The 17,965-nt window shown below is 40.3% G+C and overlaps 1 long non-coding RNA gene across 1 annotated transcript in view; it reads right to left on the bottom strand.

Moving 5' to 3' along the window:
• Positions 1–10,878, bottom strand: part of LOC132597116 (uncharacterized) — a 136,219-nt gene extending 125,341 nt beyond the window's left edge. Inside the window, exon 1 of the long non-coding RNA XR_009563501.1 lies at positions 10,838–10,878. This is a non-coding gene — a long non-coding RNA (uncharacterized lncRNA). The remainder of the gene's footprint in view (positions 1–10,837) is intronic.
• Positions 10,879–17,965: the final 7,087 nt, after the last annotated feature.

Genomic DNA, 17,965 nt, shown 5'->3' with positions numbered 1-17,965 from the left:
AATCTTTTTTTTATTATTCAATAATGTGATGTGAACTTATTTTTGATGTCAATAGAGATCTGTATAGTCAGTTTGAATCATTTCATGTTTCACCATAATTCCAATGATGGGTCTTTAAGGTTTTCCAACTTCTTGCCATCAAAAACAATGATGCAACAAGAAGTCTTTCAATGTTTCTTTGATTATGCCTTCCAGATAAAAGTCACTGGAAATTCAAAACACCTTACTTTCATATAATTCTTCACTATTCAAGTTGTTGTCATATTTACAACATGGCAATAAAGTGACTGCTTCCTGTAAAACTCACATCAGAATTGGTCTCACTGTTTCAAAGTTACATCACATACTTCTGGCTTTCCCTAATAAATCTGAGCACGCAAAGTTTTGACAGTTGAGGAAACTGAATCACGAAATATATGTGTGTGTGAACAGGAGGGAGAGAGAGGGAGACCTGAAGATAATTCTCTGAAACTAGAAACCAGGTATCTCAACAACACCAGAGTGAAGCACAGCATGTGTGTCCACTAGACCAAAGACGACTCTAGTAATCCCACAGATCCTTCTAGATAAAGGATCCCTGAGGGTGAGAGTTTTCCTGTCTTAGTGTATTTCCAGTACCTAGCTTGCAGCTTGAAATAGAGCAGGTACTCAATAAATAGTTCTGGATTTAATGAACAAACCACAACAAAGGTCTTCCAGGACCACTGCAAACCACAGTCAACTTCCCGCCCGCCCTCCTGCCCACTCAGCAATAGGAACTTTAAAATGAAGCAAAGGAATCCACAGCTGGTAAATTATATATGGCTCTCATCCTGCAATGAATTTCTCGTTCTGAAGGAGCTTTGGATACTAAGTCTCCTCCAAAGCAACGTCAGATCCTTGAACTGAAGGACCGAAGCCAAAGGAGACTGATCAAACAACAAACAGAGAATTCTCTCAATGAGTGCTTTATTTTGCCCTTCCTGAAAATGTCCTCCCAACTTCTATCAGCAAATTCCATTCATCTCCTCCATTTCTGCCCCTCCTCCTCAACCCATAATATTACCTCACCCTCTGCTGCTCTGTCAGAAATCTGTCTCGCATACTAATTTATATATACATACACTGTATATATAAAGGAGCATTACCAAGTGGGTGGTTCTTGAAAATCAGCCATTCATCATGCATATTGATCACCAAGGTAGTACAGTATGAATCAGAGACCAGCAATCATTAAATCAAAGATTTATACTAGTAAAAGAGCACCAAAGCAATTCATCAATTCCACAGCGCCCTCAGTGATTAATTAGGTTACAATCTGACAGCATAGAAGCTGGTTCACAATTAAGGCTATTACAGCTAGAGGTTGGTTGGGTTTTTTCCCCCTTCCCTCAAGGAAGAAAAGGGGAAGGCATTAGTCTGTTGGGCTTATGGCATTCTGTACTTTTCCTTCATAGCATTTACTACAGTTGGTAAATAGAGTTATCAACAGGATTATATGTTTAAATTCTTTTAGTCTATTAGATCCCCAAAACCTAAGAGCCGCTAGCACATAGTAGGTACTCGATCAATACATGTTGAACAAATGAATTTTTAACTAGATGCTTCTGATGCTTCAAGCCCAGATGTAGCATCACTTACAATGGGGCTTCTGATGTTCCCTCTGGGTCTTGTCCTTTAAAAAGTTAAACTGAATCTTTCTAGACTGGAGAACCACTCCGAAAAATTGTTTGACAGCACTGACTGAAGCCAAAACATGCATTCCTATGACCCAGCAATCCCAATCCTGGGTATGTATCCAGCAGAAATGTGAACAAATGTTCCCCAAAAGACATGTACAGGAATGTTCATAGAAGCACTGTAATTAATAGACTAAACTGGAAACAATTCAACTGTTCAAAGGAGAATGGATAAATAAATCATAGTCTGGTCATACAATGAAAAACTACACAGCAATGAGTATGAACAAACTACAGCGTCATGCAACAATATGGATAAATCTCACACGTACTAAGTTGACGGAATGAAACCAAACACAAGGGACTACACGCCAGGTGATTCTACTCATATTAAGTTCAAAAATAGGCAACCTGATCTGTGGCATCACAAGTGAGGATAATGATTGCCTTTGAAGGGTAAGTGGGAGAGGGCATGAAGGAGGCCTCTGGGTGCTGATTACACAAGTAAATTCACTTTGTGAAAACTCACAACCCTTTTTCTGTTGTTTCATTTTGGGATAATAAATAGAGCTATATGATTTACTGCCCTTTCCTATAATCGGCGACATTTCAACCAAAACTCTTTTTTTCTTTAAATTTAGTTAACTTCTTCCGTGTGATGGAAGAGTGATAAATATTTTCATGCATACTCCCAGATCCAAATTTCAGAAAGTATCTCTTGGTGGGGATTCCAAAGAAGGAGGGACAGTTTCAAATACGAGATTAAACTACAAGTCCTTTAGGGTCCCTTCCAATCCTAAAGTTCTATGAATAGGCAAGCTTTTGAAAATTGATGGAGAACTCAATGCCCATGGATTTCTCGTGCTAACCTTGGCTGTTCTCCAAAGAGTGAAATGAGACAATCAGAGAAAACTGTCTTTCTGACTCACGTTCAGGAGTCTGCATCACCTTTTATAATTTCCTCCTGCAACACCCGAAAAGCAAGTAGGGGCCTCCTGTAAGTTGAGAGGGTTTAGAGGAAATGGGTATGGCCAAGAAATGCTGTGGGTTTTGGAAATACAGAGATTTCTGATAATCCCTAGCATCAGACCAGAAAACTAAGCCCTACATTTATAATAAAGCCTTCCATTTTTTGAAGGCTTCCTATATACGAGGCACTCAGTTTATGTACCTTTTATATATTCTTTCATTTAATACTCGAAAACTCTTTGAGACAGGTACAGTCTCCCTTCAACTGTAGAGAGTGAGTCATGTTGACTGCCTGAACCTCAGATTCAAATCTATACAACTAGGAATAAAATATGATGCCCATATAGGAGTGGTTATAAGAATAAGCTGCAGAAAAAGACCAGCAGGGTACATAACCAAGCTAGGCAACTTGCTAGGTGTGTAACCTTAACATTTAACTGCTTTCTGCTTCAGGTTTCTCATCTGGAAAAAGAGATTACTGATAGTATCTACCTCACAGGATTATTATGAGAAGTAAATGACATTTAGAACCATGCATAGCACAGAGTAAGTCCTCAATGCAGGTATTTATTACTGTTTTTTAATATTATTTTATATATATATGTCTATTCTCTTCATAAGTGCTATATAATGAGCAAATATTACATATTCAATTAGTCTAATTTTTAGTAAAACAAAATTATCAGTAATAATTCTCTACTAGTTTAGGATCTATTGGGGATGTTTTAGTCTAAATCCCTAAAACACAGAATAGTTATTAATCCAACTCCAAATGTTTTGAAAGTCAAGATCACACCAATCTTACTCACTGTTATATCTCTGAGGACAACCACAATGCTGGCAACATACTAAACACCCAAAAAATATTTGATAAATTTTTTACTAAATACTTCCCCAGTATACCTACCTCATCTCCCCGCTTTGTACTCATTTAGAAGAGACCTGGTTATTTTCAGAAATCTTGTTAACCCTAATAACCACAGCTACGCTCTAATTTTTTTTAAAAAAGAACAATTTTACAAGATAAATATGTCTTTTCAAAAGAATTTACTATGTATTCTCAGTATATCGAAATATGACTTATTCTTACTTTTTTAAAATTTGCCCATCCTCAATAAGAGACTTTCATCCTTAGAACATAAACCTCAAATTCATTCATTTGTTCATTCATTCATTCACCAAGTGTTTATTAAGCACCTTGTATCTGTGTTTGGTGATCTCCATTGCAAATTACAGAAACCTCAGTCAACAGCTTTAATAATAAGGGAATTTATGGCTCATAACAGGAAGTCCACACAGCTGTTCAGGCTTCTTATTTGGTTTGATTCAGCAGTTCATTATGTCAAAGAACCAGATACTTTGATCTCTCTACCATGTCAGCCTTGGTATTGGCTTCATTCAAACTGGTAGTCTGACTACAATTGTTGTAGGGTGTGGCCAACCCTATTGGTTATCTATCCAACAGTCCTAGTCTCCCACTTCTTCCTTTCCAATAGAAGCCCAGTTTTTTTCAGGTATCAGATATCAGTGCATTTCATTATGTCTTCCTAAATGTGGATGTTAATTATCTAAGCCAACTATGGTCATTCCTTTCATCTTCCCACAACTGTTTGAAGAATGTACATGTAACAATCCTTGGCAATGTAAGGGGAAGTCAGCTTTGGCCCTTCTAGAAATGTTTTCCACACTCTTATAAAGAAACACAAGTCAGGAACTTGCCGCCTTTCCTGTCTCTGGACACTCTTGCCTCTCTGTCTGAGATGATTCCTGGAGCTGCTACAGCCATCTTGTCACTGCAAAGAACTAAACACACAGAACCACAAACACAGCAGAGAAAGAAGCAAGGAACTTTGCACCCCTGAAATTAACCAACCCTGGAACTGTCCTACCTCTGAAATTCTTGTTATGTGAGCAATTATAAAATAAACATGTGTTCTATAAGCTGATTTTAGTTGGGTCTTTGAGACAGTTATAAAACACTGTGAGATATGTACAGTTATCACTACACAAACACAGCTACTTCCAGAGGAAAGAAAAAGATAATCTCTTTCTGAGAATTTCTCTTAAAATAGAAGAAATTTGACGCAGACGCCTAACCTCTCTCCTTCCTCCCCCCAACATCCTCTGAATTCTAATTGGCCAGTATCAGGTCATATGCCCACTGTTGAACCAATCACAGGTGAGAAATTGGACCGCTAAACTCAATCAGGCCCACCCCTGGGATCTGGAATTGGGGTCAGCTGTGTCTGAAGTAACTGGCCACATTGGGGAGGGGTGACTGCCTGAATAAAATTGAGTTCTGTCAGGAAGAAGGGGTTGGATATTAGATATTGATCTGCTGTATCCTGCTTATTATGATATGCACAATGTGTACTGGACTTAGGACTCCCAATAGGAAATGTTTCGCACAGCTCTACTTCAATAATCAAATCAGAGTCTGCATCCTTCTTGAGGGCCCTATTTTTGGAATCTCAAAATCTCTTAAATCTAAGCCAAGTCATTAGATCTCTAACAACTCTGCTAGGGCTCAGGTCCAAATGCAGAATTTGCTAACAGAGATTTTATCTAAAGTAAGGTTGAAGTAGGTTTCTCCCTACCTCCCAACAGTTCTGCAGAGCTGTAGACACCATTCTTAAGCATACTGGTATATTCAGGAGTACTAACTTGCTTCCAGGCACTTTTCTAATACTCTAATTTCCAATTAAACTTTTCTGAACCTAAGTCCTCAGACTTCCTGGAGCCTAGAAAAGCATTTCCCAAATTGGAAAGAGCTTCTCTCCTTCAGGGCTGTATGGTGTAGTGGTTAACAATGGATTCAGATCCCTCTACTACCACTAACTAGGTGGTCCTTGGGCAAGTTGCTTAACCTCTCAATGCCTTAATTTTCTCAACCATAAAATGTGAATGATAATCATAGCTCCTGACTTATAGGGTTGTAGAAAGCATAAAGTTAGTCAGTGCACGGAAATGCTAAGCACAGTATCTGGAAAATAAAATGTTATCTTAATAAGTATTAGCTGTTCCTTGTGTTTCTCTCTCCATCTCCATCTTTCTTCCCTCTCTTACTGCATCAACACAGAGCTGTATAATCACAATTAGAGTTAATTGATGAGCCTTTCTGGTTGGGTGTTGTCAGTCAATCCAATAGCTTGAATTTTTTTCCCATTTGGTTAGACAAATTCACCATTTGGTATAACAGTTAACCTGGCTAAGGAAATGAAAAAAAAAACTATTTATACAGGTATTTTCTTTATTCTGAGCTTTCTCAGAGGTCATAGGACTGAGCCTTTCTGGACCAGGCCTCTGGAGTCGAGGCTGGCTTCATCTTCTTTGGGCTGCATTCCTGGCTTCGAGCCAGTTCCTCTCCACAGCCTCAGAAAGCCTAAGCTCCGAGAGTGCCTTGGGGATTCAACTTCATTGACTCGCAGAATCAAAATATACAGATGCCCCTTTTAAACCATGATCTATAACTGGGAGAATATTGCCTCTCCACTGCATTAAGGCCCGCCCTATTACCTTATGGAATTACCCACAGTGGCAGAAATCCATTCACCTGATCCACTGACACCCTGGGGGCAGCTCAGATAGCATAAAGCCAATTGATAGATGTACATTTGATATATATTTTATGCCCAGAATTTATGTCTTCTGCATGTTTCATTTGCTATTCTGACTCACTTTATGCCACAGGAGAGCTGGAGAAATTTTGAGAGGGACCAAGAAAGAAATGGCATGGAAGAAGGGTGAAAATCAAAACAGCAATTTTTCTTTTTGATCTAGGACCTTACACCCGGGCATCCTGATAGATCTAAAGCAAAGTATTCCCTCCCTTCCTCCTCCCAGGATGGGATTATGAGAAGGAAAGGAGCTAAAGCTGGTAGAAGAGGAGAATCCTGCAAACTAGCAGCTGAGCCAGATCCCCACTACAAAGTGTGTGTGGTGGGGAAAGCGGGTGGCAGTGATAAAGATATAAGCAGTAATAGAACTAAAGTTATGCATTTTAATCTACACTGTTATCAAAACTCCACCATGTAGTTCAGCTCACTTCACTCTCAAGATAGTCAAGACTGGTATTTTCCGCTCCGTGTTACTGATGTTCCAGAGAGGAGAATGGCTTAACGGCAAAGCTAGGATTCAAATCCAGCCTTCTATGTTTCTAGTGTGTGTACAAATGGTGATCTGTAAATTTTTTTTTTTTTTTTTTTTTTTTTGCATTACGCAGGCCTCTCACTGTTGTGGCCTCTCCCGTTGCAGAGCACAGGCTCCGGACGCGCAGGCTCAGCAGCCATGGCTCACGGGCCCAGCTGCTCTGCAGCATGTGGGATCTTCCCGGACCGGGGCACGAACCCGTGTCCCCTGCATCGGCAGGCGGACTCTCAACCACTGCACCACCAGGGAAGCCCGATCTGTAAAATTTTAGAAGGCTTCTTCATAAGCTCCTGTATATCAGGAGAGAATTCATCATGCACATTATTCAAAGCCCTGCCATGTATCCTGTATTTTCCAAACATTTCATTTAAAAAAAGAATTTATACCAATTTATAATAACAGCTTACACAGAGAGAGAGACAGAGAGTCAGAGATATTCAATCCTCACAGTAACCCTGTGCAAGTAAGGCAAGGGAGTTTTGACTCCAACAACTGTGCTCTTAAGCACTCTGCCATACTGTTTCTCTACTATCCCATGCATGGAGAAACCGAAGTCTACATCTAAAAGATAAAGTTGGCAATAAGATCAGGTCTCCTATTGGCTCAATACCTGACATATTAAGGATGGGGCCCAGGGCAAGACAAAAACCAACTTGCCGAGTCCCCTTGATTAATTTCTTCTGTCCCATTGGCCTTGATTACCCAGGGTGGCAACTGTTGATTTCACTTCACCAAGTAATTATTGACCACAAAGCTCTATGCCGGCCGGGTCCCTGCTAATTCAGTGTAAACAAGACAGACATGGTCCTCATCCTCACAGAGCTTACAGCCTAAAGAGTAAAGCAGCTGCTAAACCAGTAACAATGAAGAGTCAACGCAATGAAGCAGCCAGGCTTTTTCATAGATTCTCCATTGGAAAAAACTGAAGAAGTCATGGAGTCTGCCCCATTCAATGCAGAAATCTCCTCTACGGGTGGTCATGCAGCCTCTGCTAGAATCCTCAAGTCCAGAAAGCTCCCTCTTCCAACAGCAGTGCATTCTAATTTAATCATAAAGCTTTTCCATATACTGAGTCTATCTTCTGCCCTGTAATATCTGCCGTTGTTCCAAATATGTCTTCTGCAGCCCACGGAACAGGATCTAACCCTTTGCAACACAGCAGTCCTTCAACATGTTTGAGGACAATTTATCAAGTGGCCTGCAAGTTTTCTCCTTTTGAGACTAAACTGCTCCTCTTTTCTTCAAACATGACTCTCAGCCCAGGGCTTCCCAAATTCTTCCCTACTAGGTAGCATGCTGGGTGCTCTCAAGTTTGCCAGTGACTAAGGTTAGAAAACTGGAATGAATACTTTAAATGTAACCTGACCAATAGGGTGAAGTTAAACTATGATCTACCTTGGACAGGATCCTGTCCTCCTATTAATTCCTGCATTTACTGTTTTAATACTGATCACACAAATTGTCACATGTTGTACTCAGAAAAACGCCCACATTTTCAGAGGGAAAGTTATCAAAATCATATCTCCCCCAAACCTCTACTTGGGCAACTGATTTTTTTTTTTTTAATCTACATGCAGGGCTTTACATTTGCCCCTGTTAAAATGAATTTAGTTTCTCGGTGAAACTCAGATGACAGTGGCATCTTTGTTGAATAACCCTATCTTAGCTTCATAAAAATTTTCCTAAGAAATCTATCAGGACTAAGCACTTGACGAGTTGAGCAGTCTTGCTAAAGACTTCAGAGTTAGGGAGAAGGATTCCATGATATGTGAAAAATCTCTTCTCTGAAGCTCCCTACTCCCTTCACCACCAGCTCTAGGGCCTGTGTCTCACAGATCCCAGCCTTTCTAACTCCTGTCTACCTGCTCCTTCTCTGCCATCCCAAATTCCTCTCTCCTCTATTATGAAAACAACTCAGTTCACCTCCAGCTCCAACCAATGAATTTGTTATCTCAACATACACAGAAAATTAAATTTAAAATTTCCTTTTATGTAACAGGCCTACTCTCCTTAGAAGCAAATGCATGCAGATAGATGGTAATCATCATTCAGAAAATACTTACTGAGGGCTTCCCTGGTGGTGCAGTGATTAAGAATCCGTCTGCCAATGCAGGGGACACGGGTTCGAGCCCTGGTCCGGGAAGATCCCACATGCCACGGAGCAACTAAGCCCGTGCGCCACAACTACTGAAGCCCAAACGCCTAGAGCCTATGCTCCGCAACAAGAGAAGCCACTGCAATGAGAAGCCCGCACACTGCAATGAAGAGTAGCCCCTGCTCACCACAACTAGAGAAACCCCAGAGCAGCAGCAAACACCCAACACAGCCAAAAATAAAATAAATAAATAAATAAATAAAATACTTATTGAACTCATATTATGGGCCAGGCACCAAGCTCCTTGAAGGAGGCAGTGATGTGTAATATCAGACATGATCCCTGACTTAATGGCACTTATCTAGCAGAGAAGAAGATGGCCATCAACTACACACACACAGTGTAAATTATAGGCCTAACAAAGCACTGGGAAGAAAAGGCAATTCCAGGTAATTGGAGGATATGGTGTAGTCAGGGGGTCAGGAAGGGGTTCTCTTAAGAAGTGGTAAATAAGCTGAGAAGCAAGGAGCAGGGGTTAACAAGCATATTCATTGCTACTTTACTATGTTGAAAAATGGAAACGACATCAATGTCTATATAAAGGAACAATTTGTGGCATATCCACATAATAGACTATTAGAAACCATTAAGAATTCAATTTTTGATAACTGAAAGAAAAAAGCATGCAAACCAAACTAAGTTAAAAAATATTAATGTAAAAAACCCTAAATAAAATCTTAACAATGAGAATCCAGCAGTACATTATGCAAATTGATTCATTCCAGGAATTCAAAAGTATTTCAATCTTAGAATATCCATTAATGAAATTCATCATATAAATAGGTCAAAGGAGAAAATATGATTACCAAGAAAACTGTCAAAAGCATTTAATAAAATTCAACTTCATCTCTTGCTTAAAAAAAAAAAACTTACTTTTTGAAAAGGTACATACATATCCCTCGAAATTAAGAACTATGCTAACTGTTGAAACACTAGAATCATCCTCACTAAAGTCAGCAATATGACATGAGGGTGTTCTTTCACGTTTGTTATTTAATACTGTGCTAACTACAACTGCCAGCTAGTGCATGTAAACATCAACAAAATAAGTGATACAACGAATGCACAGTTATCACTATTTGCATATAATATGATTATACACTTGGAAAACACAAAAGAACAAAAAACAAAAACGCACTACTAAAATGGCCATTTATGAAAGAAACACACAAAAGTCAATACTGTTCTTATAAACTAACAGTAACTACTTATAGATTATAGAAGGAAAAAGTCCCATTCACACAAGCTAAAAAAAAAAATTAAGCTTAAAACTTGAAATATAGCAAAAGTTTACTGTAACATGTATAAAACAATAAAATCTCTGAGAGGTACAAACAAACAAGTAAGAGACATAACTTGCTCCTGGATAAGAAGATTCAGTATTATAAAAATACCCATTTTCCCCAATAAATCTAAAAATAATCAGTGCAATCCCAATAAAACTTGACAAATAATTATAAAAGTCACTTTGGGGAGACTATTCACAAACAAGTGAAAACAGCCCAGAAAAATCTGGGAAAAAAATTAATGGGGAATGACTTGCCTTACCCTATATATTATAAAACTACGGTAACTTGAAACTTTTTCCTAAAATAAAAAAATAGACAGAGGAAAGAAATAAATAGCAAAAGCTAATGCTTTAGAAAAGAGAAAAAGGTAAAACCAATAAACAAATCCAAAAGCTGGTCTTTCAAGAAATCAACAAAATAGACAAAACCACTAGCTCACCTAATCAAGAAAAAAAAAAAGAAGTGGGGGGAGGGGAGGAGAAAACACAATATCCAAAATAAGAAATGGTAAAGGTAAACAGAAAACTGAAATACGTGATTAGAAAATCATTGTATAATTCTGTGCCATAAATTTGAAAACCTAAATAAATGAATAATTTTAACAAAATACAACTCACCAAACCGATTCCAGGAGACAAAGTTTGAACACACCAATTTCCTAGGAGAGAAAAAGTAAGTTATCAAAGACCTACCACAAAACAAAACAAACAAAGCAGCAGGCCTAAATGACTTCGTACAGAAACTGGACCTTCAAAGAAGATATAATCCCAATGCTACTTAACCTGTTCCAGAGAATAGAAAAAGAAGGAAACCTTCCCAATTCTCTTTATAAGGCAAGTGTAACATTGATACCTAAACCTGGCAAAGATTGCACCAAAAAACTACAGACCAGTCTCACTTGCAAACATAGAAGCAAAAATAAACTGAATATTAGCAAACACAACCAAATAGCCAATTAGAATAAATGTTCCAGCCATGCAAGGAGAGTTCAACCTGAGGAGACTTATTAATTCCCCATGCTAATAAATCAAAGGGGCAAGTCATATGAACCATGCACACTGAGAAGGCATCTGACAAAATTCAAGTTTTCGTTAAATTTACAATATTGTGAATTAAAAAAAAAAATTTAGTAGAGGAACCAATGGAAACATTGGCATTCCTGGTTGCTTGAGAACAAAGCACACTCACTCAGGCAAAGAGACAAAAGGAGCTGTGGCAGTCAATGCACTGTATGTAGGCGACTCCCAGGTGGGCTTACGGGATCGAGAACAGATTGTGATAGTAAAGTATCACCCCCACAGACAACTACTACATTGCAAAATGCAAAGGAAAAGGAAAAACAGACCTTTACAATGGAGAAATCTAGCTAGGTATTTTTACGTGCATGATCTAATTTAACCCTCCTCACCGCCACCCAAGAAATAGGTAGAATCATCTCTATTTCATAGATGAAAATTTGAGGAGCCGAGATGCTTAGTAGTGTACTCTGGTACGAGGTTGGGTTTCTAAAACTGTCTTAGTTTTAGATCTAGTCCACTCTATTCCCTGCACCCTCTAATTTTCTCATCAGGGATCTTCGCTGACCAAACTCAAATAAGCCAGAGGGCCGGGAAGTGAGTGGTGGTTGTGATTCATATCTGTCAGCCTCCTAGGCCCAACCAGGGTGAAAGAGAATAAGGCATACAGCTGGAGGGGCTAAATGCAAGGTAACAGGCACATCTCACTTCTGAACATTCAGACAAGAATAATAAGCTGTTCACGGACTGAATAAGACATTGCATTCAAACATCTCAGCACCTTTTTGGCACTGACAGAACTCTCAACGAATATTAGCCATATCATTAGCTCGTATTGGTTAAATGCTCTGAATCATATAAACTTCATTTTTCAGTCAAAAGTCTGGCTTTCATACTTAAACTTTAGGAACAAAAAGCAGCAGAGAAAAGACACAGCCGGCTCCATTCACTAGTTTTCTCTGGAAAACTGGGTAAATATTAGAGACAAACTAACGTCTGGGCAAAGGAGGATGCCGATAAGACGAGCAACACTGATTTCACCACAAAACAACAGTTCAAATCCATTTTTATAAGTACTGCCAATGAAAAACATTCTAAGGGAACATCTTTTTGAGCTGTGTCCTCATTCTGAGAATATACTCTTTGCACGATCTTGTAGATTATAATTTTGGTCATAAATGACCACCTAAACATGTCGGGAATAATTTCAAAACTGTGACCCTTAAGGCTGAAAATATAGATGAATGTAATTAACCTACTTCCAACATTTAAAAAAAAAATGCTCTATTCTCTCCTGACTTGGGAACATATGGTGTCAGATTACATGGTTGGCACCTGGCTGACTGCTGGGTCCATGTGTCGCATTCTTACACAAACAGGCAGAGGTGGCACAAAGCCTGCCCAGAGGTGTCTCAGCCAAATCCAAAAGAGGTAGCTGGAGCCACAGGCTCGGCCAGAAACTACTATTAACAGCCTGGAGGGCTCTCAGCACCACCTCTGAGCCCAGTTTCCCCGCCTGCCCCACAACCCCCTCCATAAGCGTCTTGAGAAGACCCCACGAAGGTTGGTTTCTTCCCTGACACACATCCGTCAACATTCCTGGCTCTATTTATTAGGGAGAAATCAAAATGGCCTCAACTCATCTTTGGGGTTGGCTCTCTTAAGGCATTTTGAAGCAAATTAATCCAACTAAATGCTTTCCAACCCAATTAAAGTTGTGTTTGTCATCCTCCCCACCCCAGCTCCCAAACCCTGGTATGTTTATACCTAGTACAGGACATTCACCTCCAACATAAGGCAAAGACGCAAACTGGAGAGTCAGCAGCACCACGGCGTTCCGTTGCTGTTCTCTTCTTGAAAGAGCACTGGCTTGAACTGGTTTTGCCTCCTTAAATAGGCTGTTGATTAACTGAAACAGCACCAGCTTGAACTGGTTTTGCCTCCTTAAATAGGCTGTTGATTAACTGAAACAGCACCAGCTTTAACTGGTTTTGCCTCCTTAAGTAGGTTGTTGATTGGTTGAAACAGCACCAGCTTAAACTGGTTTTTCCTCCTTAAATAGGCTGTTGATTAATCAAATCTTGAGTTACTTTACAGACAGCACTATGCATGTGCAAGACAGGAACCCACAGCTCCAGGATGACCCTAGAACCAAGAACCTTCAGTCTATGGAACTCAAAGAATAGAAATGTTGCCACCAGAGGCCCTTTACCAAGCGAGCAGTCCTTCAATAAGGAAAATCTGGCTTCCAGCAGCACGAGTAGCTTATATGGACTAATTCAAGACTAGCCCATTAGCTAGTCCCCTAACCCTTTAAATTTCATCTCAACCCTGGATGGGGGAGACAAATTTGAGAGCCTGGCCTCATGTCTCCTTCCCTGTTTACTTCACAGTAAAGTGAAGACTTCACAGCTCTTTCTTTTCTCAAAAGCCACTGCCATATGATTGGCTTCTATGCTCATAGGGCAGCGAGCCCTTACTCGGTAACACTCACCCCTGTCTTATTGGAGGTCCCATCTCTATCTCTGAAAATCAACTCAAAATGCACCATGAAGCTGATTATGCCCCTCCACAGCCTAGTCCCCAAAATTTCCAATTGCAATACCGGATGTCTCCAAATTATATTATTCCTTCCTTCTTGTGATTATGCTATCCCTCTTTTTTGCTTCATTTTTTGAAATGTGCCTACCCATTTCAAGTTGAATCATGAGTCAAGTGTATTTAGCCCATGTCTGCTGAGGGAATTAAGAAACCCCAAGGAACTGGGTGGAGATTGTACAGTTAGAATGAGAAGCAGCCTAGGGAAAGAGACCAAGAGTGGCAGATGTGTAGCTGTTTTGGCTCACCTGGGGCATCCCTTTACAGTAAGCTGGGATGTGCAAGACATTAGTGACAAGGAGGACAGGTCACTGAAGGAATTAAAAAATGGGTCTTTTTCAATCAACTAGAAGGATCCATAAGACCAAAAGAGAAAAGACCAGCTCCATCCACTAGTAAGAAATGTACCCTTCCTACCCCCTTTCAATATATACTATCTGGCCAGAAGAAGACGGTGTATGGAGGACTGTTCTCTTCTTTCCATGCCCATCCTGGTGGTTATGGTAGACATCTGCTGTTTCTGCCCACGCAGAGTCTGTTTCCTGTTTCTTCCGTTAATAACACTCCCGTTTCCTTAATGGAAGACTTCTTCCTTACCCTAAACGACTGTGATGAGGTGCCAACCCTAATACCTGGCCCCCACCCCCATTACCGCTGGCCACAGGGATAGGCATTTGACCCAAGTAGGTGAGACGGTTTTTCATTTTTTTGGCATAAGTGAATTAACCCCAAGAAGTGGACATGTAACCCAAGCCAGGTCGATGAAAACATTCTCTGATATTTACACAAACGTGGAGTCTAGGGGAGAAAGCATTCCTTTTCCTCTGGAGTCACCAAGCCGGGACTATGTAAAATTGGAGCTGCCTGTGCCACGTCCTCCACTATGAGGAGAAAGCCACTGCGCAGTCTGTAATGAGGAGCTCACACAGACAGACTGGATACGGAGGAGAGAGAGAGGGATGAGGCAGAGGGGAAATGAGTTGGATAAGAGATAAAGAAAGATGGGAGAGGGCTTGGGGGGGAATGGTAAGGGAAGAGAGATGGAAGAATAAAGATGGGGGAGAGAGAGATAGAAGCAAGACAGAAAATTGGAGACAGAAAGATGGGGCAGAAGTGAGTAGAAATGGGGTGAGAGAAACATGAACAGAGAAAATGGAGAGAGATGGGAGAGAAAAATGGGGGAGAGAGATGAGAGATAGAGTGATGAAAGGAGAGAGAAAGATGGAGAGAGAGGTGGAGGAGAGAGAAAAAGGAGGGAGACAGGGAAGTAAAAATGGGGTTGAGAGAGAAAGATACAGGGAGAGCCAGGTGGGGAGAGAGATGGGAAGGGGTGAGGGAGAAACAAGAGACAAAGGAGAAGACAGAAACCCGATGGCTTTTCTGAGGTCCTGCTTCCAGGCCACCCTTGAGGCCACTGGCATCCCTGTGTACACTAGTTTATAACCAGATTTGAGCTGGTCCTATCACTTGAAACCAAGAGTGGTAACCACTCTAATACCCTTACTCAAATCCAAACCTATTGCAGGCTTGGCTCTCAACGGCTTTGTTCTAGAACCCAAAGATGAACTGGAGGTTTCACCGTTCGCCTCAAAGCATAATCACTCTTAGAATCTACCCGTACTTCAAATAAGTGGAGAAAATATAATTTCCTTTCCTCCGCCTGTAAAAAGCATGTAAAGATCTTCATTTCTTCCTACTTGCAATTGGTATCTGGCTATCAGAAACCAATCCTCTGCCAAAAATACAAAAGAAACTACTTGGATGTTAAAAGCAGCATTTAGGAGAAAATAATGTTGTACATCATACCAAAGTTTAATATGGCTTTATGCAAAATAGTAATGTGTCTGGTAATGCAAAGATTCTTCTAAAGTAGGTTAATAACAATCCAATATTATCCTCCTTTGAAGAAAAAAAAGGCCTAAAGTAGCTGAATCTTGTACCCATTGATGGAGCTGATTTACATAGATAGCATTTAACATTCCATCATCATTATCCTATCAGTCTCCTGTCTAACATGCAAGCCTGAAGACATTCAGTGTGCTTAGAGGTTAAAAAAAAAAACAAAAAAAACCCTATACTCACCAGCCAAAATGGTGGTAAATGAAAAAAAAAAAAAAAAAAGAAAGAAAAGAGAAAAGAGGAAAAAAAATTTTTAGGCAGACAGATGAATATCAACTGGGATGAGAAAGACTGTCTCCCCCCTCCCTTCTGTACCAATATAGTAACCTAAAAGATTGAATAAAAGAAAACTAAATATTTAAGAATAAAATGTGATTATCAAATGGGGATAAGGGGGAAAAGGGAAGCATTATGATAATAGTTGAGTCTGCCTCTGCTAGAGGAAGCAGCTTGGAGTGTGCCCGCCTTGACTTAAATGGAAAGCAAATGTAAATGAATCAGTTCTTTGAGTCCTTTAGACTCAACCGTGAGAATATTTTCAGATTTTTTTCTTTTAAAATGTTAAGTGAATTTAATTCTGATGAGAAGAACCAGAGACAGTGCCCTGGGGAGACTTGCATGTCTGTCTGTGCAGTGTGGAGAGGGGAAGCAGAGGGTCACATGTGCACACCTCCTCCTCATGAGAGGTCCTTCTTGGGCATGTACTTGGCTGTGACTTGCAAATCCTATGGCCTCTTTAGTGCCTCTGTCAGCATATCAGGAAGGCCAGAAGGATCAGAGGCAGAATGGAGTCTGGGGGGTTGTAAAGCCATTGACTTCCATCACGCTAACCACTAGTTCTAGTAGTTCTGAATTATATCTAGACAAGCCTAAAAGAGCCTTTGTTATGTCAAATGTGTGTAGTGAGGGTGGGTGTGGGGAGGTTCCCTTTAAATCAGCTGAAAGAGAGGTATATGGAGGCAGAGGAAAAAGGGAAGGAGAAACAATGGAGCATGAGAAGAAACAGCAGGCAAGTAGGAGAGGGGAGAAAAGAAGGCAGTGATGAAAGAGAAGATGACGAAGAGATGGAGAAAAGATTAGTCAAAGGAAACAGGTTCTTAGCCTCCGCTCCTCTAGTTTCTTACCCTGAACACCTAAGCTGAGACCCAGCCTTCTAGCAGTTGCTCCAAATACAGCTGCCCATACCCATGCCCCTGGGCAGTCATCACTCACGTAACACGTCCAAGTACACATCAGAATCCTTTCTAACACAGCATGCCAGACAGTCACTGCTATTAAATAGGACAATGCCCTTAATATAAAAGTGCCATCTCTAGAGCTTTTCCTCAGCTTTACATCCAGACTCTGTGTCCTCTAGCAACTATACACTCATGATGCTGAAATTTATTTACAAGGCAAAGGGACAGAAGTCAATTAAGTAGAGTGTGACACCAAGAGACATATGCAGAAATCCTCCCATTTTTTTAACTAACACCCTTGGGTCATGTCTCTTTTTCTCCTACCCCACAGTGTGACAAGACTAAACCAGACAAACCAGGTTCTCCCAGCCAGCAGTCTAGTCTACAAAAGAACAAAGATAAAATAAAGTGACAGCTTTTGAATATTAATAGGGCATATCAGCAAGGGTGAGCAGCAAACAGTGGAAGTCATCCACAACTTCTAAAAGCAGTTCCTAAAAGCCCAAATTCATCTCATCACTCCCCACTTAAGAATTCCACTAAGAAAATGAATCTTTATTTCAAAAATAAACTTCTGAGATGACTAGAGATAAAAGCAGAGAAAGATATACTGAAGCGCCACAGGACCAGCCCTCACTCGTCTTCTCCCCGCCGGGACCCATCGTGATGCTAAGCATATTTTAGATGCCCAATAAATGTTTGTGGCACGAATGATGTGAAAAGAAAAGGAACGTTTTAAAATCAACTTCAGAACAGGAATGGGCTTTGAAAACAGGCTGGCCCCAAACAGGATCACAGAAATGGAAAATAGAGTTTGAGGTCACTGAGATCTACTCCAGACATTACCTATAGAATCTCTGGAGAGTTTTCCTTTCTAAAGAAAAGTAGGGGCACCACATTTCTATCTTTCTTTCTTATTCACTCACCCACCCACTCACATATTCAATCATTCATTCAGTAAATGTTATTGAGTGCCTACTATGTTCCAGGCACTGTGCAAGGCTCTCAGACTCTAGTGATAAAGAAAGACAAGTAAGGGCCCAGCTCTCAGGAA

The sequence above is a fragment of the Globicephala melas genome, chromosome 3, assembly GCF_963455315.2.
Source record: "Globicephala melas chromosome 3, mGloMel1.2, whole genome shotgun sequence".
Classification (NCBI taxonomy): domain Eukaryota; kingdom Metazoa; phylum Chordata; class Mammalia; order Artiodactyla; family Delphinidae; genus Globicephala; species Globicephala melas.
The sequence above is the reverse complement of the archived record's forward strand: the minus strand, read 5'-3'. Positions and strand labels throughout refer to the sequence as shown.